At 40.8% G+C, this 25,079-nt stretch overlaps 1 protein-coding gene across 9 annotated transcripts in view; it reads left to right on the top strand.

The window, feature by feature from the left end:
• HDAC4 (histone deacetylase 4) overlaps nt 1-25,079 on the top strand; it is a 325,988-nt gene that overhangs the window by 139,701 nt on the left and 161,208 nt on the right. The window lies entirely within an intron of this gene.

Raw genomic sequence — 25,079 nt, 5'->3', positions numbered from 1 at the left:
CTAATTAAATCCTTCTTCCTATCTGATTTGACTTGTCATTGTTTTCACTTAAAACACTGTGTACCTGTTTTCCCCCACCCCTCCTTTTCCTTTACTGGTTTACTATTTGTTTTGCTTGCAGGTTATCAATCAGGAGAGGATCATTTCTACTTAAGCTACCACTGTGAGCTTTTAGTTTTGTGCCTAGTTCTTTATCTGCCAACAGATCTGTAAAAGAATTCCTCTGTGTTCGCTTTCAGAGTTTTTGAGTTTGGAGCTTGTCGTCTGTGGTGTTAAGAACTTTCAAGAACATTTAGTACCAGTAATGCGAAACCTCCAGCACATCAATGAAATATAAGTTGTCTTTCCCGCCTGCCCCATGGTCTGTACTGATTTTTAGATAAGTGCAGAAGGAGAAAGTTGTCATGTTCCCTAATGTGATTTGGTGGTCTGTAGCAGGCACCCAACCCAATAATGCCTCATCTTGTGCTCTATCTATTTGGCCATGGATCCATAAGTGTAAGATAATTTTCTTCTAAGTTATCGGGTAATTTAATTTTTTCTTCTGGAGTAGATATGCCATGTGTGTGAATTAGCACATCAAGTTTTGGTAGTAGCAGTTAGATCAAATTTATGCTCATTAATGAGTAACTCTTCTTTCTCTTAGCTATTACCCAATTTCTTAGCTATGGTGTTATAGGCAATTTAACAATTTCTTACCACATACTTTGCCGTCTCAATTTAATTTTGTTCTCAACATCTTGATTTTGTGCTAGCTTTGCAATAAGTGTGATATTTATCACAATTGTATTTTACAAGTTTTGAAGCTTGAGTACTGCTGCTTTGGTTGGTGTTTTTTGTTGATGTTCCTAGTTTAATGGTTTAACCTGAAGGCATCTCAACGCTGCAGCAGTTCCCATATATTGCTCCTTGAAGTGTCACTTCTTTAGAGTATTGGAGGGGTAGCCGTGTGAGTCTGGATCTGTAACAGCAACGAAGGGTCCTGTGGCACCTTATAGACTGACAGAAGAGTTTTGAGCATGAGCTTTCGTGAGCACAGACTCACTTCTTCAGATGGACCAGCATCTGAAGAACTGAGTCTGTGCTCACAAAAGCTCATGCTCAAAACTTTTCTGTTAGTCTATAAGGTGCCACAGGACCCTTTGTTGCTGTTACTTCTTTAGAGCTGCACCTTTGGTGCAGGACTGGAACACACACAATGTTCTTGGGCTGGAAGGTACAAAGTCCAAGCCAAACAAAAATGGCAACGTAGCATTGGGTAACTTGACTAAATATAGGAGCACTTTTTCAATTTGAACCATCAAACATTATCCTGACTTTTGCAGTGAAAGACTTTGAAGATGATATAATATGTTCCGCAAGTCAGAGGTACCAGGAGATGTGGGTAAACATGCATCACTTGCACCACTACTTTTCTACTCATTTTCCTACGTTACTTGCTTGGTAGACTTTGGAAGGTCCCTGGGTAAAGATCTACCCTCGTTCTTTCCTGTGTATTGTCACAAAGCAACTATGGGTTCCCTGCCCCACCGTACCTTCTGTCTTTCCCTTTTGGTTCTGTTGGGAGTGGGAAAGGATGTGACAGCAGAAGGTGGCAGGAGGTTTGGCCCAGAAAGAGTAATGAGGTGGTAGAGTGAAGCTTGCTGCAACCTGCCTATGAGTGGCCTCAGAAATAAATCAAACCTAGGCTAAATGCTCTTGGGAAAGGGATAATTTTCTGGTTGCTGAGTACACTACAGTAAACTGTATTTGAGTAGACTCCTGCCACAACCAACCCCTGAGAGAAGCTTCTGGCTGGTGCTGGGCCCCTGCTATGGTAATTTGAGGTCAGCCTTAAACCAACGGTTCCCATGTTCTTGCTTGGGATGCTTTGTAATGAAATAACCTTTCATTTGGCTTAACCTTAATGCCTTTTGACCTATGCTAAATTTCTGCTATTAGTTTCTCCCTCTGCTTCCCATTTGTCAGTTATTTCATATTAAATGAATCATTCATGTTCATTAGAAACATTTAATTATAGAGTAGTCTTAAGTTTTTATTATCTAACTTACGTGTTTGGAGTCCTTGACTTGGTATGGTCGTACCACACAGAATAAGATTGCAAATTAATCTCACTTTGCTAGAGAAGTTTTTAAACTATCCAGCAAATTTCCCTAAGCAAATTTTACATGGAAATGTGTAATGATGCTGAAAGGAGGCTAAACTTTCTCTGTATGCCTACTGTTCAGTGGCAACTACAACAACTACTTACCACTGTTCTTTATGGCTATTGGGAGCTGCGTGCTTTAGGACAAAGCTAATTTTTTATCCTGGCACACCCCCATCACGTTCATAAGGATCATAATGTTAAGATGGTCTAGTGAAGATCTTTACCACGGCCCCAAGTTGCAGCAAAGATTAAGCGTGCACAGGAGATGCCTGGACACATTCCATGCGCCAGCTGCTGGAGCAACAGACGACTTAAGGGATTTCGGACCTTTACTGATGATTGAGTCTCACCAGACACCAGGCATATGAAGAGTGCAGCAGTGCTGCACAGATTTGCTTTGGTGTATAAAGACATTCTTCAGGCAGAGCAGAAGCTGAATTAAAATCTACTTCAGTGTCTTGTGATACTCCTTCAACTGCTGTAGTAACATAGAGCTTCTCTGCCATCACTTCTGGTTCAGATGTTGTTTGAACTCCACTGTTCACAGATTGTTTGTGCTGCAAACCTGTCTTGGAAAAACTTAGTTAGTAAAAGCTAACGAGAACTTAATTTTCTGTCCAAAACAGTATTGATGTTTGACTGATACGGGGATATTATCATGACAAACTCTGTGCTGTAGTCCTATTACATGTATTCCAGGAGACTGTTACACTCAGATGGTTTGGTAGCATATTTATTTTGATGCAGAAATCACAAGTAAAGCAGATCATAATGGCCCAGGAAGGATTGCACACAGATGGCGCCTATATAATGTGATGAAAAAATGAATAAAATCTGACTCAATCAGAACAAGACTTGGACTTTTTAAATAAAATATTAGTTTAATATGTTTCAGAAGGAAACATATGCTCATCTTATTGCTGTGAGAAACAGAATGATTTCTGTTCTCTTTTGATTGTCGAGTAAGAGATAAATGAGAACTATACTGCAGTCACAAAAGGACAGAACTAAAACTGCACAGGCAATCCTAATTCTGGTGTGTTTTAACTTCTGAGTGTCTGATTTTTGCAACCAGGTATTTCTCATCTACAAAATGACTCAATATTGGAAAATACTGAAGCAAACCAGAAAACAAATCAAAGATAAATCTAGATTTCTAATGTTGGAAATATGAGAGAGTAAAATTCAAGGGCTATTTCAAAACTCACCACACAAATGAGGGCTGAGTCCCTAGACAGGCCATTTAAAATAGCCAAAACATTATACCTAACTTCTTGAGGCTTTTAATGAGAAGGGGGTGTGGCAGTGAAAGAAAAGCATTTTAACGCAGCAGCTTGTTTGCTGAGTGGTGCTGTTTTATATTGCTCCACTTGCATTTTCATTGCAGTTAGTTTAAATGGGGCATTTGGCTGCACTTGTGATAGCTGCTATCAATAACTGAGAGCTGCTGCTGTTGACTGGGGCCTTCAGAGACCTGAAGAAGGCCTTACTCTTTGTTTTAGCCACTTCTTGATTAGAAGATTAGAATGTTCAATTCACAATTGGTTAACCATCATTAAATTATATGATACAAGCTAAATTTGTTCTCACTAATATATGGTTTCAAGCAGCAGCCTTTGTTATGCACTGACATTAGATTTCCTAGGTGATATCAATAGGAGCCATCCCATTTAATTTGCCCTAGTTAGAGTATCATGTGATAACTTATATCCAGATACCTTCTAATAACTATTGGCACTTTGTATCTTACATTAATACTGTTTCTTGGAAGATGCTTTAAGTTGAGGGCAGGAGGTAGCATCCAACTTCATAAAACAACCAGACACCAACCTATGACCCTATGCTTGGGTTTGTACTTATGGCTCCGGAAAGCCTAAATGCTTCAAAACTGACCTCCCCTCCAGCAAAAGTCTAACTGTTCCATTACTAGTTAGAAGCTGCTTCTCTCCTTTTTTTTTCCTTGCAAATCTGCCAAGCTCTGTACGAAAAAAAAAAGACTTCTGCAAAATGGCACAACAATCTCTCCCCCACTCCTCCCCATTCTTTCTGTTCCTTCTCTATACTCCAGTGCCCTTTAAAGCTTGGGGCAAAGCACTAAATGTGAGATGGGCAGTGAAGACATTCCTTTCCACCCTTCCCCCCCAGCACACCCTCCCACCCCACCCCCAGTGCTATTCTGTACTGTTTCATGCTGGAGGTTCACATAATCACAGTTCTAGAAGGAACCAAAGGGAGTTTGGTGCTTAATTGTATTGGTGACTATCTATCTGCTCACCATGTCTGAAAAACTTCCCCATATATGATGGTTAGTGGCTTTGTTTTAATAGAGTTTGATTTGGTTTTTGTGATGCATACACACAGTCCTGACAATCCTTATGTGAATCATGTGGTACCCGCATCACTCTAAAGATACAAAAGCCTGTATAGTATCAAGCAGCAAATAAGGCTCACACAAGAAACTAGATCTTTTAGTCTTGTTATCATGAATAACTGGGAAGCTACCAGGCTTCTCAGTTTTTTTTCCTTTCTGTAAAGTTCTGTTCTATTTTGAAAACTTAACTATAAAAGTAGCAACTTCCTTGCTCCATAGATCTGCTTCTTTGAGGTCTTCAGTCTCAACTGCTGAATTTAGAGGCAGAAGTATGGGTTATTTTCTGTTTCTTTTCACTTCTCTTAGCTCTCTAGAGTCAACACAGCTGAAGCACTGTGAACTGGAAATCTGTTCTCTATTTTATATTAGCATTAACTTTATTTACCTCTCTTTAATCAGTTTTGTCTGTGCAAATCCATCTTAATATTTATAATACTTTTCCCACACTGCCATAGGGAAAGGCTAAAAAAAAACAAGTCTCAATTTGAAACTTGATGTGTTTACTGGCAAATGGATTGCAGAGGTGTAACTGATGGCTTGGTTTGGCCTGCAGAAACTGTACTGTTAGCAATGAATGCGATGGAAAGAATCTAGCTTGCCTTCCAGAGCCCAGGCTGAATTTGCAGGGCTGGCATTTAGGGTAAACAAGACTTGGTAATCCATGATGGTTTTTGTCCCTTTTAAGAACAGATGCAGGGTCAATAATATTTTCTATTTATGGAGCACTTTGTTCTGTGTATTTCAACATACTTTACAATTTTGAAGAAGCACAGTTGATTCACGCAGGTGGAATAGGTTAGTTGTAGTTGCAGCCATTCGCCCTAGTGAATAAAATATATGTCTAACCAATGAGCAGACTAAATTCTATTCCTTCATCTTCTGTCGACTGGCTTTCTGGTGTACAAACTTGATTTTCGTTGGCTTTGTACTTATTAAATGGAGTGGGGGGCGATACTACTGACTGGGATGACCTGGGGTTTCCCTCATTAGGATTTGTGAAATGCAATGCAATAAGACCAGTTAGAACTCCTGTATGCCAGGCCTTATGCTTACTGCAGTAGGCCAAGATGAGCATCATTAATTTACCTTTTTGAAATTAATTTACTAAATTCTGTAGTTTGTGAAACATTTATGAAGCTGTCTTGTCTGGTTCAGTGAAGTGCAGATGACAAGGCATTTCACAACAGTTAACATAGCAGCACTGTCATGCTCACAATTCTGGAGGATGACAGCATACAAGTAGCTTAAAGCTTCCTTCTCACTGCTGGTGGAATGAATTGTACTGGAGCAAACTTTCAAATGTGTCACCAAATAGCCAGTCTAAATCCAATACCTTGAGATTAGCTCAGGTGATGTACCTGAGCTGGTTTGTTCTGTTCTTTTTAAAAGGCAACATGATTTAAAAAGAAAATCTCAGCAGAACAGGAACAGTAAAGCCACCGCTTTAATTGAGCTGTGATGTGCACTGGCTGGAGTGGTATGAGAGAGACGGGCCAGCACTGAAAGGTTCTCTTTGTGAACTGGAAGTTCTGTGTCCCTACGTATCCTGAAATTTGACGTAATGTAGCTATGCAAAAATAAAAAGCTGCTTCAGGAATCATGCTGTGACTTATGTGAATTTGCTTAAAACATTGTGGCTTTTTTCCCAAACAGAGATGATTACTATATTCTTAGTTGAAAGGTGTCATTATAAAAATTGAACAGAACTAGCCACACTGTTTGCTCAGTGGTAACCACAGCGCATTCCCGAATGGGTAGCGAATCTGTGGAGCTCAGCGTGGAATTCTAGGTCCCCAGTCACTGCAACTTAAACCCATTGTACAGGTAAGATTCCCACTCCATTTGAAGTGTGGGGGGCTTAACCTCACTACTTAATATCTGGTTCTAAAGCCAGTTTCAACATCCCGCAGAGTCCCTCGCCATCACCCTCCCCTGCTTACTAGTGTGTAAAAGTCTGAAAGCAGCCAGGCTCTGCTGGCAGCATGCACAGAGAACGTGTACTGCTACAAATTACAAGTGGAGCAATAGCCACACAATCTTGTTTTAAGAAGTAATAAACAGTGGGTTCATTGTGAACACATTATTGCTCATTATGTATGTATGCCTGTAGTGGGGATGTGCTATGCCCTGAATTTGGAATGGATTAAACCTCCACTGGACTGCTGGGGAGAAAACCTAACCCTTATGAGCTTCCACATGTGAAGGTATAGGTTGATAGCCTGGGAGATGGGGGTAACATCTGTATATTCTAACTTGTGAATCTGTAAGAGAAGAAGTGGCGTCCAGAAAGGGGTGGGAAGGGGCAGGAATAAATGGATCTGGGAAGTAAGAAAAGTGCTCTTATCTTCCTCCTACTCCGTGACACTCTTGAATCAGGCCTAGACAGTGAAATTGGGAGTTAACCCTTTTGCACATACAGTACAATATTGTAGACTTAATACAATGGGAGACTTTGTGAGGTTCATACTTCAGTTTGGCTACAGTGAGCTGCCCCATGATTGTTTTGTATCTTCCCTGGGTGAGGTTTCAGAAAACTGGAACTAGAACTCTACTTGCTTTTGGGGGGGGGGTGGGGGGGCAGGCTTAGAGTAAAATGGCCATGACCCTAAGCCCTGATTGTTGAGGGCAAGTGAGATGCCATCCTCTGTTACGTGTTGGTAGCATTAACCTGTGATAGCATAGGGCCAGATTCAGTAAACCTTTGAAATGCATGATTTAGTTGCACTTAATTTGCATTAAAGCAAGTTAAGCGCAACTCAGAATTCTGCTCTACCCAGCCCTGGTTCATACCTCACACAGCCCGGCTCACCACCCACAGTCCCACTTCAGACTCCCTACAGCCCAGTTCACCAATCCTGCTCCAGTTCAACTCCCTCTCCCAAAGCCTTGCTCACCATCCCCATGTGTGGCCCTGGTTCATACCATCTGCATGCAGCTCCAGCTCAACCCCCCCATGCATGGCTCTGGCTCAGCTCCACTGCCCTGCCGCCCTCCCATGGCCCCAACACGCCGCCAGGCTTAACCCTCCCCTACTGCCCCCTGCAACCCCATGACAGCTTTCAAAAGGAGCTCCACGTGTGCCTGCTGCTTCCCCAGCTGTAGAATGTGTGTTCGGCTGGGGGAAAAACTACCCCCACCCCCGGACTTACGTGAAATTTGAGTTATGCGAGGGTATGTGGGAATGCAATCCTCGTATAACTCAAGGGACTACTGTATTGCGAGCTAAAGGCAGTGTGTGCAAAAAAACAAGTACTTCTAATCATGGTCTTCTGCACAGAGCTGCTCTAAAGGCAGTGGATTGAGCTGGTGAAGGATTTTCCTCTGTGCATCTGAATCCTTGGGTGGTGTACAGCTGCCATAGCAGCAGACTTCAAAAATGAGTCATTGACTCTGTCGCTGGAACACTTCATTATTTCTCTTTTCAAACATCCTAGCTATAACTTCATCTAAACTAAGTGACTCAGTTTTGCTACTGGTTAACTAGGAGACTTTTTAATCACCTGGACCAGGAGAGACCACCTCCAGTTGTGTCGAAAGAGCTTAGTTGCCATGTCCATTCAGTCATTGGGCTGTTTCTCTGGGACTTCCAACAAAGATGCTGGTTTTCAGGAAGGAGTTTTGCTGTATGTATGCTTGTCAGCTAGAACCAGGAACTAGACGAAGCCTGCTCCCTAGTGACGCTAGTCACATCGCCATAGTTAAGGTTGGCAGAAGTTTCTAATTTAAGGGCTTTAACCTTTATTAAATATCAAAATGGCAGAAAACAAGGCTGAGCAGTAGCTGAATTATGTTGGCTTGATGAAAATGTGTTTGGTATAATAGGTAGATAGGAGTTCCAAAGTTATCCTTTTTTAAAATTTGTGTCTGGATTTTTTTGGTTAGGAAACTAGAACTTAATTTGTACTTTGACCCACCAAGTGCTGATGAATGGAGTGTCAGTTAGGGGGTGTGCTGCTGTCATGTTTTTAAAGAGATGCACTAAGTAATATATACATATCATAGAGCTGGAAGGGACCTCAAGAGGTCATCAACTCCAGTCCCCTGCACTCACACAGGACCTCTCACCATCACTCCCAGATTCTTTTTTCACCTAACATGCCCCAGAACCTTGAGAGCCCTACCCCAAGGATTGAACTCACAACCGTGGCTTTATAAGACCAGTGTTCCAACCACTGAGCTATCCCCAAACTCCGGTATGCTAATACTAGTGATGACCCAATTCAGCTGCTTAGTGTGGAGAAGGGAAGACCCTGCACCACAAACCACTTTTCTAGTCTACATAAGGTTCCCCAAGCTGGGACAGGGAGACAAGCTGAACACAAATTTAGGAAAAAGAATTGTTTGGAATGTACGTAGGAAATAGTTTAGTGTAGCAGACCTTAGACTTGTGTGGATCTAGAATGAAAGCAGATAAAATGAGAGAGGCTCAACGGGGGCCATTCTTTTACATTTGCCTACCTTGCAATCACCACGCGAGGTAGCTGTTTCATCTTTTAGCAGCATCTGGTTAAAGATTAAAGAGTGATGTAGGCTGATGTGCTCACAGAGCTTTGGGAGGAAGTCTGCATGCTGCTTGTTCAGTATATACCTTGCCGTAATTACTGCCATCGCTGTTTCAGGGACTGAAAATTGACAATACTCACTAATTACAGTGTTTAAAATCAAGACTAAAAAGGAATAGTGGTAAGTTGTTTTGCCATTTTGAGGGTGAAGAAGTGGGAATTGCACTGATATGGAAAATAAGACATTTAACTTGTATGAAAGACTAAATCAACATATCGCTATAACCCCACACCAAACTTTTGTTATAAGAATATTAAGGTTACTGTTTAGCTTGTAACTGCTTCAATGAAAATATTGTTTCACTATGTATGTGAGCATTTTGGGTCTTGGGAATTTTATTCTTTATTCCATAGTGCTGTACATTTGAGGTGGATACTCTGTATTCTGTGTACACGGCTGAAGATGGCTACCTGCTTTAAGTGCAAAACTCAATTATGCCTTCAATATGGAGCTGTGAACTGGATGTTAATGTATCACGTCTGTGGTTTGTGGTTTGTCTTAACTCTATCATAGTTTATCTTTCTTCTGTCTTCCTCCTCTTTTCTAGGATCTGCACTGGACATGTTGGTAGTGGCTGTGGGCCATTTATTGTGCTTTCAAAGAGCAAAAAGCTCTGGGTCAGCAAATTGTGTGAGCAGTCTAACCAACTTGTACTGCTGACAGGCGGAACCAGACCTCAGACCTTTGTGCACGGGCCTTTACCACATGAGCTAAAAGCCAGCTGGCTCTCAGCTGAGGCTGTCGAGGAGACTCGTTCTTTCTCTCCGTAAGTGGCGTAAGTGCCACTGCATGGTAGAGGGCATCACACCTTGTGGATTGCGCTACTCCCACAGATGGGAACTCAGTCACAAGATTTGGAGGAGAACTCAGATGAGTGGATCATTTGTTAAAAGGGAGCTGCTGGGTTCTCATACCTCCTGATTGCATGAGCTGTAGCTTCTGGTGCTCTCCCAAACTCTTTCCTCATGTAACTTGAAGAAAGGAGCCAGGCCTTCAAAGACCGTCTTTATTCGTCACCATCAGTATGGAGGACGAGGTGACGCTGGTGATCTCCTGTTTGACAGTGCCACGTTGCAATCCCTGCAGTTCCAGAGTCGGTGCCATGCCCCGCTAGGGGACAACCCTCTTTCCCAGCCAACTCACTCCTTTCCTTCCATTCCAGTTTGAGAACCACTGGTCAAAGTCTCCACATTGTCATTTTAAAATGTTTTGCAGTTCTTTCATTTGCTCTTTAAGGTAATGTTTGTCCTTCATAAAAGCAGAATTCATTTGGATCTTTAGAAATATGAGCTCAATAGGGTATATCTACATGGCTGTTGAGAGCTAATCTCCAAGCCTGGGTTGACAGACTTACACTAGTGGGGCTTTAGCTAGCGCATTAAAAATGTGCCATGAATTTTGCATGTTGAGGTACAGGCTGCCCACTCAGCTTCCCACACTTGAGACCCTGAACTCCACTGTCCTCAGTGCTATTTTTAATAGGCTAGTTTGAGTTCTGCTAGCATGAATCAACCTGAACTGGAGCCCAGCTGCATTGTAGATGTACCCGTGCAAGCTGTAACTTGCTCATTGCTGTAATGTTTACAAGTTTAAATGACACCTGTACTAGAAAACATTTAAAAATTAATTTCAGTTCTGACTTCTGTGAACGATTTTCCTAAAAATACCTCTGGGTAAAACAAGACGACCTGGGGCACCTTATAGACTAACGGATATTTTGGAGCATGAGCTTTCAAGGGTAAAGACCCGCTTTGTTAGATGCATCTGACCATGTGGGTCTTTACCCACAAAAGCTTATGTTCCAAAATATCTGTTAGTCTGTAAAGTGCCACAGGACTACTTGTTGTTCTTGAAGATACAGATTAACATGGCTACCTCTCTGATACTTGTCTGGGTAAAAGACACACTCTGTGAATGTACAGACTGTGGAAACTTCATGGTTCGTTCACTCCTTTATGTGTGGATACTATACTTGATTTGGCACTCTATCAGGCAGCCTCAGAACAGCTGAGGTGTGCATTTGCTTTATGTACTCTGTTGGCTAAGAACAGCATGGAAAACTGAACTAAATGTCAGCTGTAGATTTGAGTTTCAGGGCAGCTCATGATCTGCTACAGGAACCGTTTCTGTAAATTAAATAATTTACTTGCAGTCATCAGAACTCTTTCAGGTAGTTGAACGATCTGTCTGTGTGATGCAAACGTTAATCAAAGCTGATTGTTATTTTTCCTCTTCAAAATTGTTTCCAATTTGTCCTACACCCAAAAGACAGAAATATGATCATTTTTACTATGTTCCTTCTGAGTTTTGGGAACGTTTACTGTTGGTTTTTGTGCTGGAGAGTAAATTCTATTGACTGACACAGAGTTACTGTAGAAATGATATTCGTTTCCTGCAGGGCACATGGAATTTTAAGCCTTTAACGCAATGTGCTTGATTCGAACAGGCTTGCTGCAGTGCTGAGCCAAGAATAAAAGATGAGAATGCAGTTACTTGGCAACTTGGCTTTTAAGCAACACTAGAATATACAGTATTTCCTGAAAATTATAAATAGATTCATGCATTATTCTCTGAAATTGTGTAAAAATAAACAATTCAAACTGCATAATGATGCATACATTAAATTTTTATTTCTTACTACTAGACAGTTCTGCTTACCTTGATAGAATGTAGAGATTTGAATACTAATTATCTATCAAATGAGCAAACTATGACAACCATACATGCTGACCAGAGCAGAGTGCGTACAGAATAGCTATTCTATAATTTACCCATAATTAATTTTTTATTGCAGGAGAAAAATACAGTCAACATCCATTTTGAATGAAAACTGGGGGGGTGAAGGAAAAGCCAGAAAAAATGAGAATTCTGTGCATTCCAAGTCTGCCCAGTACAATATTGCAAAACTGTTTGCAACAGGAGAAAAATTTCCAATATTTTTAAGACATAAAACTTTTATAGGCCTTAAATTTCTGTGCAGATTAGGAATCTACTTCTGAGCATTGAAGGTAGGATTTCACATATGACAAGAAAAAATAGATGGCTACTTAACTGAGGTATAGGTAGACCCTACAGTATTATACAAAATCAGGAGAAGTTATTCTGCACCTTGGAACATTATGCTCTTAGTTGCTATGTGGCATATAACATACAGCGTTTTCTATTTCACAAAGAAATGTGAAAACGTTTAGGAGGGAAAAAGCATAACTGACTGCAGGGGGTATGGGATTTCATGTTCAGCAGACAGCCGCATCACTCATGACTGATATAGATAGAAATGGGTAGAGAAGGCATCAAAGTAGCATCCTGGAACTTCCATATTTACCCCTGGAATGGAAACTCTCTAGCAATGTGGAATGTCACTTCAATGGTGGGAAAGGAGCCAATGTTGGTGGAAGACATCAGAAGGTACCGACTAGATATAGTTGGCCTCACCTTCACAAATGGCACTTGGAAACACACTTCAGGATGCGGGCAGTCTCTTTTCTACATGGGATTGGCCCTGCATGAGGGACCCTAGGTCAGTGTGGGGATACTCAAGCCCATTTCTGGCTGCTCTACATTTGGAGTTGCCCTGATTGATGAGAGTTTGCCTTAGTAATGCTTCAGGTATTGGAGACAAAAACTCTTGACTGTTGTTTGTACCTATGAACTTAACAGCAGTTCAGAGCACTTGCCATTTCTAGAGACAACAGGATTGGTGCTCAATAGAGTGGCATTGACCAACCCTGTAGTTATACAGAGGGACTTCAGTGCTTATGTGGAATGAGGGAGATACCTGTAGGGGAGTGATTGGGTTGAATAACCTGCCTAGTGTGGATCCAAGAGGCGAGTTGCTATTGGACTTCTTTGCTCCTCATGGCTTGTCCATAATGAATATTATGAACCAGGTTGCTCAAAATGTGCATGGTACCAGAGCACGGTGACTCAGAGTTTGAATATTGACCTCATAATTGTCTCCTCAGACCTAACAGTAGGTGTTCTAGATACTTAGGTGAAGAGAGGGACAGAACTGGCAACTGATCACTACTTGGTGGTGTGTTAGATCCAATGCAGGGGTCGCTGACTGGATAGACATGGGAGGCCCAAACAATCAGTGAGAGTTACTGATGGGAATATCTGGGGGAGGATGTTGAGCAGAAAGACCTCATTTCCACATTTGGAAGAATTTCTCTTGTACTCTGTGTTAGGTCTTAAATATTTGCGTATAAGCGGTTCATGTTCAGAAACTCAGTCGTGGAGGCAGCCATGAAAAGCTGTGGTCTGGAGGTGGATTGGGACTTGTCATGGTGGCAACTCTAGGTCGTCTGGTGGACTCAAGTGGTGAGGGAAGATACCATGTCAGAGAAGGAGGCCGCCTGAGTGGTGCTCACAAACTGGACTCCTGATATGACTGAGAGGTACTGGGTGGTTCAGAGGGCTGCATCTGTAGCAGTTGAAGTGAAAGCCCAGGCTCGGGAGGCATTCTGAGATACTATGAAGAGTGACTACCAATTGGACTCAAAGGCCTTCTTGCTTAAACCATTTGTTACCTTAGGAGGGGTCATGGGGATGTTTGCCAAGCTGTACAATGAGCATAGGGGCCAGCCCAGATTGGATAAACCATCTAAGATGAAGGCTAAATGAATTCTTGAGTGCCTGGATAAATTCATCTTGTGATTGATGGGTCCCAAAGATAATCTGGTTGGGTAATGCAGTTGAGTGTACTGTGCATCGCCCTTTGTGCACCCAGTTTTTCTTCATACTTCCAATTTTAGTATAGAAACAAGCTCTTTTGAATATAGTTCATAAATATGGGCTTTTGGGGTCTGTATTCACTCCGTTCTATCTTGGGAACCTCCTGGCCAGAAGGAAACAAAACACATTAAGGAGACTTTTTACCTGGGTTTTCACTTGCTGCTTTATTGTGAATTACAAAGTAAACTTGGTGCCCCCCAACCCAAGTTTTAGTTAGAGGTTCCTGCCTTGCTATCTTGCTTTTCCTTTTTTTAAAAAAAGTTGGTAATCTTGGACATAGCCTCTATAGTTCATAGAACTGGTTATTTGTCGTATTTGTGTCTCTTATCACTTGCTATGCGTAAGTAAAAACAACCAGAAGTTTGATGAAGTGGGTCTTTGCCAACAAAATCTTATGCTCCAATAAATCTTAGGTGCCACAGGACTTGTCGTTTTTGCAGAGACAGATTAACACAGTTACCCCTCTGATATGTATAAGTAGCTCATCTCTAGATGGATAGATTGTAGTGCTATTTTTGTCTTAACTAATAATCTGCCAATCAAACTTCCCTCCCCCAGATTTGTCCTTGTTTTCCCTTTTAGGGGATTAAGGTACAAAGCAGGCTGTTAGATGCCGTTCCCTGAAGTTTTCTCATACCTCATTTCTTATTTAATAGATAGGATATAATTGTCTTAACTACTCACTAGTTTTAATTTTGTTTTGAAGGAGAGACAAAACCCTAATTTCCCTAATATTTTGTATTTCCAGTACAAAGGGAGGAGTTGGGTAAATCATCTAGTCTTTATTCTTTGAGCTCTAATTTTTGCTTCCTGAATGAATAAAACTGAAAAATTTACTAGAGGGGTGTATATTCAAGTGGTAGTCATTTTAATTTAAAGATTTACAAAAAAAATTTTGATTACATATCCTGTAAACTTTTTACATTTGTGCCTTTAGATTGTATTAAATGGGTGAAAGCAAGGGATATTTCTTTGCAATGAGTCAATGACATTAAAACCTCATCTGTTGTCCAGAGTTCAGCCCTTCATTTGAAAACTTTCGGTGGGAGTTAGGATAAATAAGTTCAGTGCCAATTCAGGCTGAAATTTTCTCATGTCTCATTTGTTATTCACATTGAGACCTGTGTGGTGGTTGTCGGAAATCTCTGCTGCTATTACTAGAAATGTGTGAAATTTGTGGAGGAGGGATCCAGGCTACATTTGAATTCACCCACATACAAAGGATGCAAGTGTTGAGCTGTGCAGAACTAACGGTATCTGTAGCGAACTGGAATACCTGCTTTTCAAGAATGGACAAATAATCGGAAATGCTGTACCGTGAGTTGTGGGTGACAATAGCTTGTTTTAATACTTACAGTATTCAGTCTTTTTCATTTAGACACATGAATTGGTTTGGTCGCATGCAACATTGTTTCAAAATTAAAAACCTTTGATGTGATCATCTGTCTTCTAGCTGAGCAAACACTGATTTTGAAGGTGGCTAGTAACACTAAATATGTGATTGTATTCTTTCATGTACAGTACCCCATTACCAAGATGTTATTGCTGGTAGGGAACCTCTCATAGCAAAGACTAATAGTTCTAGGTTTTGCATAATTTTTAGTGTGTTTGCTGAGAAGATATTCTGCAGAAAGCAGGTGGAGGTTTCTCTGACATAAAAAGCTTTGCTGTTGATACTGATATTCCATATAATCTGTTTAATGTTTCAGTGCAAAACTCACTACTTGAAGCATTGGTTGTGGGTGATATTCTAACATAAATCTCCATTCATCTTCTCTTTCTGTTCTAATAAACGTTTCTAGACTCACATTGGAATGAATAGTTTTTTGATCCACAATTTAATGTGAGCTAATTTCATTGTCATATTTTAATAGCAAATTCTGTGTTATACAGAAAACCAGCATACAGTGTACTAAACACACCTAAAATGTGATAATCATTCAAACATGCTATGATGCAACTCCATGTTTCATTTGTCCCATCATGGATTACAGGAAAATAGATTTTTTTTTTATCTTGGCGCTGCAGTCAGATACTGCAGAAGCTTGCTTCTAAAAATAGCCCTGATCTCATGGTCTCTGACTGTTTTTGGTGAGGTTTTGACATTTAGTGAAGTGTAGACAGTGGAAGGAGTGCTTTGCATTCACAATGAACCCTTTAGGGTAGAACCAGATGTGTGGCTTTTTTTTGTGTGTTTTTTTGTAATTGTGTTTGGTAGGCATTGTCCTCCTCAGTGCTGATAAACACTGCTTGGAAACACCAAAGGATATCTTACAATGGCATGGCAACTTAATTTTTTAGAGAGACCAATGGACTACATAAAGATAGGCAAATACAAATTTCCATACAGAAGCTGTCCTTGCCTCACTCACCAGATGAGTTGTACCTAATTAGATTGTGGATTTTGGAAGCTTCATTCAAACCTTCGAAGCCTCCGAGCTGTTTGGTACACTTGTTCTTTTATGTGACATGTTTCTGAAACATGGAAATCGTTTTGACAATAGTAGCCTGCTCCTCTAGGCTTTGAATAGTGCAGTGGGTCAGATGTGAGAAGATAAAACATGGAATTAAACAGCCTGACACATACAGCACTATTTCCAGTTCAATCTAGCAATGAAAACCTATTCATTATTTTCAGTGGGGAGATTTGTAGGTGCGCTTACTCATACAGCTGCATGAGAAATAGCTGTCATCCTTTACTGTGTGCATCATTCTATGCAAATACCTTGGGTTCCACCACTTCCTGGAAAGGTAGTGGTTTATGTTTTGCTTTCTTTGATGGCAATAACTGAAAGACTGCAGGTGTGATTTTATTTTTATTTTATACTAAAATGCTGACAGGCTGCTACTGGCAGATCTTCTTCTGAAGGGCAGCACTAGTGTGTCAGTAGTTTGAGGGAAGGCAAAGTTGTTAGAAACAAAGCTAAAGAAAATCATGAGAGGGTGGGGGCAGAAGGGGAGGTGGGGGCTGAGTTCAGTAGAGTCTGGAAAACACTGTACTCTGGAAATTCGAACAAGCTGATGGAGAAGGAACATGTTCCTCCCTGATGTTGTAGTGAGTTTTTTAAATACTCCAGGGAGTTACCATATGTGTCAACATGCTCTTGTACTGGGTTTTTGTGCACCCTGTCTCCCAAGCTCACTGTTTCTGACACGTGGTGGTAGGTCTGTACTCTGTTTAATTTTGTATTTTTTTTCCTCCCACAGCCTTGAACAGAAACTCTTAAACTCACCTTCAGTGTGTTTATAGGTGATATGGAGGTTAATGTAGCTTCTTCCATGGATCAGGAAAAAAAACAAGTAAACCAAGCTGGGTGGCTAGGTAGTTAGTATTCTGTAGATTCTGTGGAATTTGAAGTGCATGGCTGGCTCTGTTAGGCTACGTCTACACGTGAAGCCTACATCGAAGTAGCTTATTTCGATGAATAATGTCTACACGTCCTCCAGGGCTGGCAATGTCGACGTTCAATATCGACGTTGCGCAGCACCACATCGAAATAGGCGCCGCGAGGGAACGTCTACACGCCAAAGTAGCACACATCGAAATAAGGGTGCCAGGAACAGCTGCAGACAGGGTCACAGGGCGGACTCAACAGCAAGCCTCTCCCTTAAAGGGCCCCTCCCAGACACAGTTGCACTAAACAACACAAGATCCACAGAGCTGACAACTGGTTGCAGACCCTGTGCATGCAGCATGGATCCCCAGCTGCAGCAGTAGCAGCCAGAAGCCCTGGGCTAAGGGCTGCTGCACACGGTGACCACAGAGCCCCGCAGGGGCTGGAGAGAGAGCGTCTCTCAACCCCTCAGCTGATGGCCACCATGGCGGACCCTGCTATTTCGATGTTGCGGGACGCAGATCGTCTACACATGCCCTACTTCGACGTTCAACTTTTAAAGTAGGGCACTATTCCCATCCCCTCCTGGGGTTAGCGGCTTCGACGTCTCGCCACCTAACGGCGATGTTAACATCGAAATAGCGCCCAACATGTGTAGCTGTGACGGGCGCTATTTCGAAGTTAGTGCCGCTACTTCGAAGTAGCGTGCACGTGTAGACACGGCTTTAGTGTGTGGGAATGTGTCACAGAGCAAAAGACCAGTTTAATACAACTGATTTTGAAATTGGCATTGCACCCAAAGTGTAATGAAGTATTGTTTTATTTTTATAAGTATTATTTCACCTCACCTAAAACTGCTTCATGAGAAGCCTACTTATATATTTAAAATTAATTCTGGAACATACATTTCCTCTGAATAAAATGTTTCTAACTGAACATTATGCTGAAAATTAGAAGATTTGAGTTGAGCTCTTAAATCTTTAGATGCTATGGGTATCGTTTGTTTAAACAAACATTTTAAAAATGCATGTTTGTTTCTTTCTAGTATTTTATGTTTTCGTGTTATGTTCAGTCTTTTAAAGCTGTTAAGGAACATGATCAGAAAAGAGAAAAATGGAAATTCTTTTGGAGTGTGTGTGTGTGTGTGTGTGTGAGAGAGAGAGAGAGAGAGAGAGACTCTCCCTAAGTCCCATTTTCAGGGGAAAAAAACAAATTATAGACACACTGATAGAGATGCAATATTGACAGAAAGCTATTTACCGGTCTGCTGGGGCAGGAAAAAAGATATTAGTATAGGACTATGTAGCATTGGGGTACTATATAGAGACTTACTATGAAATAATATCAAACGCTGTCTTCCAGGAAAAATACATGGGAAAGGCACTGGCTGTGTCTACACTAGCCCCAAACTTTGAAATGGCCATGCAAATGGCCATTTCAAAGTTTACTAATGAAGCGCTGAAATAGATATTATTCAGCGCTTCATTAGCATGCGGGCGGCCGCGGCACTTCGAAATGGACATGCCTCGCTGACGCACGGCTCGTCCCGACGGGGCTCCTTTTCGAAAGGACCCCGAAGTCCCCTTATTCCTATGAGCAGATGGGAATAAGGTGACTTCGAAGTAGGCGGGGTCCTTTCGAAAAGGAGCCCTGTCGGGACGAGCCGTGCGGCGGCGAGGCGTGTCCATTTCGAAGTGCCGTGGCCGCCCACATGCTAATGAAGCGCTGAATATCTCTTTCAACGCTTCATTAGTAAACTTTGAAATGCCCATTTGCATGGCCATTTCCAAGTTTGGGGCTAGTGTAGACACGGCCACTGTCTGAAAAATTTAAATGTTTAGAGCGAATAGTTCATTATGTCAATTTTTAACCAACAAGTGACTCCCATTATTCATGTTTTGGGCAAGCTATGAATTTCCAAATTTATCAGATGTAGCATTTTAACTAAGTGCCAGACTCTTAATGGTTCCATCAGTAAGGACTGGGATGCTTTCGATCTTAGCTAATTTACAACATGGATTTTCTTGGAAATCTATAAATGTCCTCATTATTTTGGGCAAGAAGAATAGCACAGTGTGTTTTAGCATGTTATGAAAGTCATGGTAAGTGGAGAGTCTGAACAGAATCCCCGAATATTTAGTGAAAAATAAATGCAGCGTGTCCTCCTTGTACTCGTTATTTTTCTACGGTGAAAGAGAAGATGTGGGGAACATAGGATAGTTTATTCATAAATGAGATCCTGTCTTCTAATTCATGGGCTTGGTTTTTCTCATTAAAATGCTGAATATAGCCTTTGTGCTTTTGCTAACGTCATTAATCTGATTGTATTAATACATTCTCAAGGCAGACCCTGTAAAGCAGTTTTCTAGTCAACCATAAAATATTCATGAATAAGGCTTTTTTGTTTTGATGATGCGTTCATTAAGTAGAAAAGGTTTTATTGTTTTCAGGAGGGCTCTGTAGGTCAGAAGCATTCAGTGCTTCTATTGGGAACTCATGGAATTTCAAGTTCTTTTCTGAGACGGAAATAGTACGAGTCATGTTTGACGCACTACTCATTGAATACAATGAATGAGAAGGGTGGTTATGATTTTTACAGCTGGCTCACTGTGCTAGGATTTGAAACGTTTTTGGGGGATTTGTTGCTCCGTTGTATCTCAACTCACTATTCAAATGTGAGTTTGAGTTTTCTGAGGAATATTAAACTACTGGGTTTTTAACATGATTGTTTTTGCAGAGAAAATTAATAATAATTTAGAGCTGAAAATCTCTCTGAATTGCTCAGTACTCCCTTTCTAAATACTCCCGTGGTTGAGTAATGCAAAGCTTTAGCTACTCCATTGGTCTAATGGAAAACAGCTGAAGTATTCATTTCTTTTGCCTGTAGTACCATTTATTTAAAATTTAATGGCTCTGATACTTGGGTCATGAATTAGTGTGTGAAATAATTTTCAGTGCATATTTAGAACTGAATTTGGATATAACTGTTCCTAAGTGGAAGTATGCAGATTACCCAGACTAATTTTCAGAGCTAAACAACCTCCACCTGCATTTTAGATATTCTTATCTATATTTAGTGTTTCCACAAAGATGTATGTAGTAATGTTATCTCCATAATTTCAGGTATCTTGAGGCAGGCACAGAAAGAGTCATACGCTGGGCTTAAAAAAGGATGAAATTTACAGCAAACAAAGTTGGGAGTTCTTTTGATTTTTTTTTTTTCCTTTGGTTTTTGATTCTCTAGCATTCACAATTTCAAGTTCTTCCCTGCAACAGTAAGGGCTGGAAGCTTGCTTTAAAAGAACAGTGGGTTTCTCGCTAAGAATTCCAAGCTGGAGCTTTAAGAAAAAAAACAAACATAGCAAGATTTGCAATAAAATTGGGAGAACTAGCAAAATTGTGCATAGTATTGTTCGTATTGGTTATTTCCCTCTCAGAAGTTTTCAGAGAATGGGACCCCTGGACAGCCAGCTACTCAACTATTAACTGTATGTTTGCGGTTTGTTTTGATCATCATAGGCTATATTTGATTCAAATTTCCTGTGTCTCATAATGGGCTGAAGCTGGATTTAATTCAATGCTCTAATTTGTGGCTAAATTCAGACTCTCACTGATACAAGGCTAATAGAGATTCTCCAGATTTACCCCCCACATATCAGAGATCAGACTTTAACCATCTGTGAATTATCCTCCTATGTAATACCTACTGATGAAAAAACAAATTTTTGAAAAATCTATTTCAACCTTTTTCAGGTATAATTATCATGCAGATTTCATACTGCTTACATTTAATAATCATCTTGGAACAGAAGCTTTGTCTATTAAAACTTATAGTAAATTGGCTTCTTCATAACTACATTGCATGTTTCTGAAGGAGAGTTGTGCATGATCTAGCTGTTAACAGTAGAAAACAAAAATTATATCTTTTTCTGTAGATATTTTCATTAATCTGCATGAGCATGCTGAGACTTCTGGCAGTCTCTCAAAAATATGTACTCTAGGAATCTTATTGTGAGACAACCTTGTTCTATCTCAGGAGGAAAAACTATCTAGTAACTATGGGGAGGAGGGAGTCCCATATTTGTGTATAGTTTTGGATATCAACTTAATTGAACCCGCTTTTGACTTGCTCATATCTCAGGTTGAGTTTAGGCAAATTTAGAACTTTGTTTTAAAAAAAAAAAAATAAAAAAAAAATCCAGCATACCTTTGTTCCCAGTTATTAATGCTAGGGTTTTGTTCAAGGCCTATCCATATGTCTAGGCTTAGTTCTCTATACCATAATTTATTTTGTTTTAATGGTTCTGACTTGTGAACACCCCCCCCCCCCCCAAAAAAAAAAAAAAAGTCTGCCCCCCGGCAGTGTGTGCTGTTTCTGAAAGGGAAGTTGAAGGCCCCCTTTTCCTAGACCAAGCCTTGCTTTTGAAAAATGCGTGAAGTTCTGGCAATGGAGAACCTTGGCCTAAGATACAGCTTCACACCCTTGCCCCCATGTTCTTCTTTAGTTGTCATTTGTTAATCTTTTTCCATGCAGCTCTTCTGTGCACAGGAGTCTCTAAATACAAAACTAAAAATTCGTAGAAGCAATTGTCTTCCTGGGGGATGTGGTTTTATTGATTCCTTGAAAGGCACCTCACTGAAAGCAGCACCTCATGCAGAGGGTAGCATTTTAGAACTGTCTGCAGAGCTTTTGCAAATCCAGAAATGCCAAATTGAAGGCTGTCCATGCAACTTTAATGATGCCAGCTTGCATGTTTGCATAACTACATTTTTTTAATTGGACTAAGATTAGAAACCTTCTCAAAGCTTAACCAGGGTAATATTTTTCCTCCAAACTACCTGATTATATGCAAAATCATAATGCAGTAGAAGGTCCAGAACCAGGCTTCAAGGTTAGCTCCAGTTCCCTTTCTCACATGTATGGGGACTCAGTCCTAGAGAACTTACTTGTGGGTGGACTGACAGAACGAGGCTCCAAGACAGCCTATAGGCCTTTTGTCTGAGGACAGAAGGGATCATTAAGTCATCTGCTCTCTGCTGTCCTTTATTACAGAGGCCATAGAATTTCAACCATTTATTCCTGTAATGAGCTCAGTTTGTATTTACTATAACATTTATTCCAGAAAAGTATCCACTTCTGATCTAAAGACACACAAATGGAAGAGGCTGCCAGTTCCCTAGGTTTTAGTTTCAGTGGCTAATCACACCCACACACATACACTCTTCCAAACATATTATCACCCCTTGCAGACAAGTCCTAAATGTCCCACAGTAGACTGCCCTCCAGTTGTGTTTGACTTCTTTTCTGCACCAGCTCTAGTTTTTTACCATTCTTTTTAAATGTGAACACTAGCAGTGAGTACAGCATTCTGGTATAAGCCTCACCGATGCCATAAAACAGAGTTCAAATCACTTTTCTATTCCTGATCTTGTCTTCATACATCTGAGGATTGTGTTAGCACATTTTGCCACAGTTTTGCATTGTTTGTCCATTATGGTTTCTCCAACCTTTTCTGAGTTAGTTTCACAGAACAAATTTCCCTATTCTGGAGATATGGCCTGGATTCTTTGTTCTAGCTGTCTGACCTTGCACTTGGGCTGTATTCAAATGTATTTTGTGTGAAGGGGTGTAACTCACCAAGCAATTCAGATCACATGGATGACTGTCTTAGCCTTCTTATTTGCCTTTCCTTCAATATTTTGATTCAGAAGTCATTTTATATTTACTTCCAAATCATCGATTAAAAATATTGAACAATGCTAATCCTGTGGAAGCCCAGTAGGAACTCCCCTATTTGATGAAGCAGGGTATTTGTGAAATTTCCTGGGTGTTTGTTACATTGAGGCCTAATACAGTTTCGGAACATGAGCTGGAAATCCATCACTCCACATGTCACTAGACCAGTGCGGAGCGATTGGAAGTACATGTTTTAAAAGATCATTTGTGGACAGAATACTGTCTTTACCATTGCTTGGTGGGGCATTCCAAATAAAGCCCTAACTTAGTATTTGTATTGTGTAGATATTTGCAGGTGACCTTTAAGGATACATGGCTTTACATCAAAGTTAGCTTGTTCCACGGTCATGCCTGACTTACACAGGGAAGTGATTGCTGTAAAAATCCATAGTTAAGCAGCCAGTCCTACAAAAGAATATCAGTTTCATCCTACATGAAATGGAAAATTTTCATTTAAGATGGTAGTTGCTGTTGCTTTATTGAACATTATTAAGGCTACCATTTAATCACCAAGGTCCCAGCAGTCATGGATTCCATGTCTTTACTTGCAACTCTGACTTGCTTTGGCTGAAGCTAGGGCTGGAGGTGGGAATGTGCTTCCCTGCTCTGCTACTGGGGCTGGAACCAGGACCCTGCAGCCCTTGCCCTGTGGCTTCTTCTGGGGATTGTAGTAGGAGCCATTTGCTACTCTCAGGGCTTCCCAGGGCCCTGTGTCCCTGCTGGGGCTGTGTACCCATGTCATGCAGCAGTGGCCAGCTGTGGAGCAGAGACTGTGCCCCCACCCCTCTGTAGATTTCCCCCATCGTGTGTATAGCAAACTTCTCATGAACCGCTAAAAATGGTAAAATTGGCTTATTGGAAACGACCATGTACCTGATTTAAAAAAAAAAAAAAAATGATTGCCATAAAATATTTCTGGTTTTAGCAGAAATATTATCGAAAGTTTACCGAGTGACCACATTTATACTTGGCTAATTTGACAAACATTTTGTTAGGAGAAGTGTTTTCTGAGGTGTTGCATGTTCTAAATGTCGATAAACATAAATAGTTCTTAAGAGGGTCAAGGATTTTTGTAAGGTTAAGTTTACAAACTTTTACATTTAAAAAAACAAATATGGGTTCTCTTATAAATATTAGCATATTAAACGAGTTGCTGAGGTTTATTAGGGAGAATGAAATTAAAAACACAGCAAATATAAAGATCTGTAATGTTTAGTATTAGCAGATTTACCCAGCATTGCTCTGGTCCTTGACTCAATTAAGGGTTTTATTTAGATAAACGGAAAATGTACTTGCATATCTCAGAAAGCGTTTTTATCAAGTGAATTATTAGGGATTTCTTAAAAGGGATTGTTAAAATTTGTCTGTTTAAATTTTTAGTATTGCTTTCCAGGGGAAGTCCATGGGGGCGCAGTTCCCTTCATCCCTATAAACTCATAATTGACTATGTTTTAATAATAAAAATAAATAAAAAGGCTAAAGTCTATTTGGTTTTCGGTAACATTTTCTTCCTTTGAGCCCCACAGTTTCATGCCCTGCTCAGCCCAGGCCCACTCTGCCGCAGTCCAATCAAAAGGAGCAAATGGCAGCGGGTGGGAGGGATGAAACGAGCAGGGGAGGGAGCTTGGAGAGGAGGTGGGCAGAGTGGGCCCTGTGGCAGGGGAAGGGTGCCTGGGTTTTGTGCAATTGGAAAGTTGGCAGCTCTTTCGTACGCAGATTGCTCCTCTCTTCTGGTTGTGTTTAAACAAGTTCAAATCCTATCTGTAGTGGGACTGGCTAAGACATTTAGTTGTCCTTGGTTACTTCAGCGCTCATGTTAATGAGCCTTCCAGGTTAGGGGATGCCTGCATTGTCTCCTTGACTAGCTAGCTTTTGGCTGAATTTGGAAGTTAAGACTCTGTTTCTGCTCCCCCCAGCTGGAAGTGCTGCAGTGTCAAATCAAAGATCTGTCTGTAGCTCATGTCGTGTTCTTACTGTCTTTACCACTACTTGTTGTAATGGACTTCTCTGTACAGATAGGAGGTGCAGAGAGGCAAGGTGAACAAGGTAATTTTTTTTTAACCAGTTCTGTTGGTGTATAAGCCAAGCTTTCCAACCACACTGAACTTTTCTTCGGGGTTGAGATAATTGGGTCTCCCAGCATTGCTGCTCACTTCCTACATTAAACGATCAGTTCCACCTTCCATT

The sequence above is a fragment of the Carettochelys insculpta genome, chromosome 8 (assembly GCF_033958435.1).
Source record: "Carettochelys insculpta isolate YL-2023 chromosome 8, ASM3395843v1, whole genome shotgun sequence".
NCBI classification, from domain to species: Eukaryota; Metazoa; Chordata; order Testudines; family Carettochelyidae; genus Carettochelys; species Carettochelys insculpta.
This window is presented reverse-complemented; position numbering and strand designations above follow the sequence as displayed.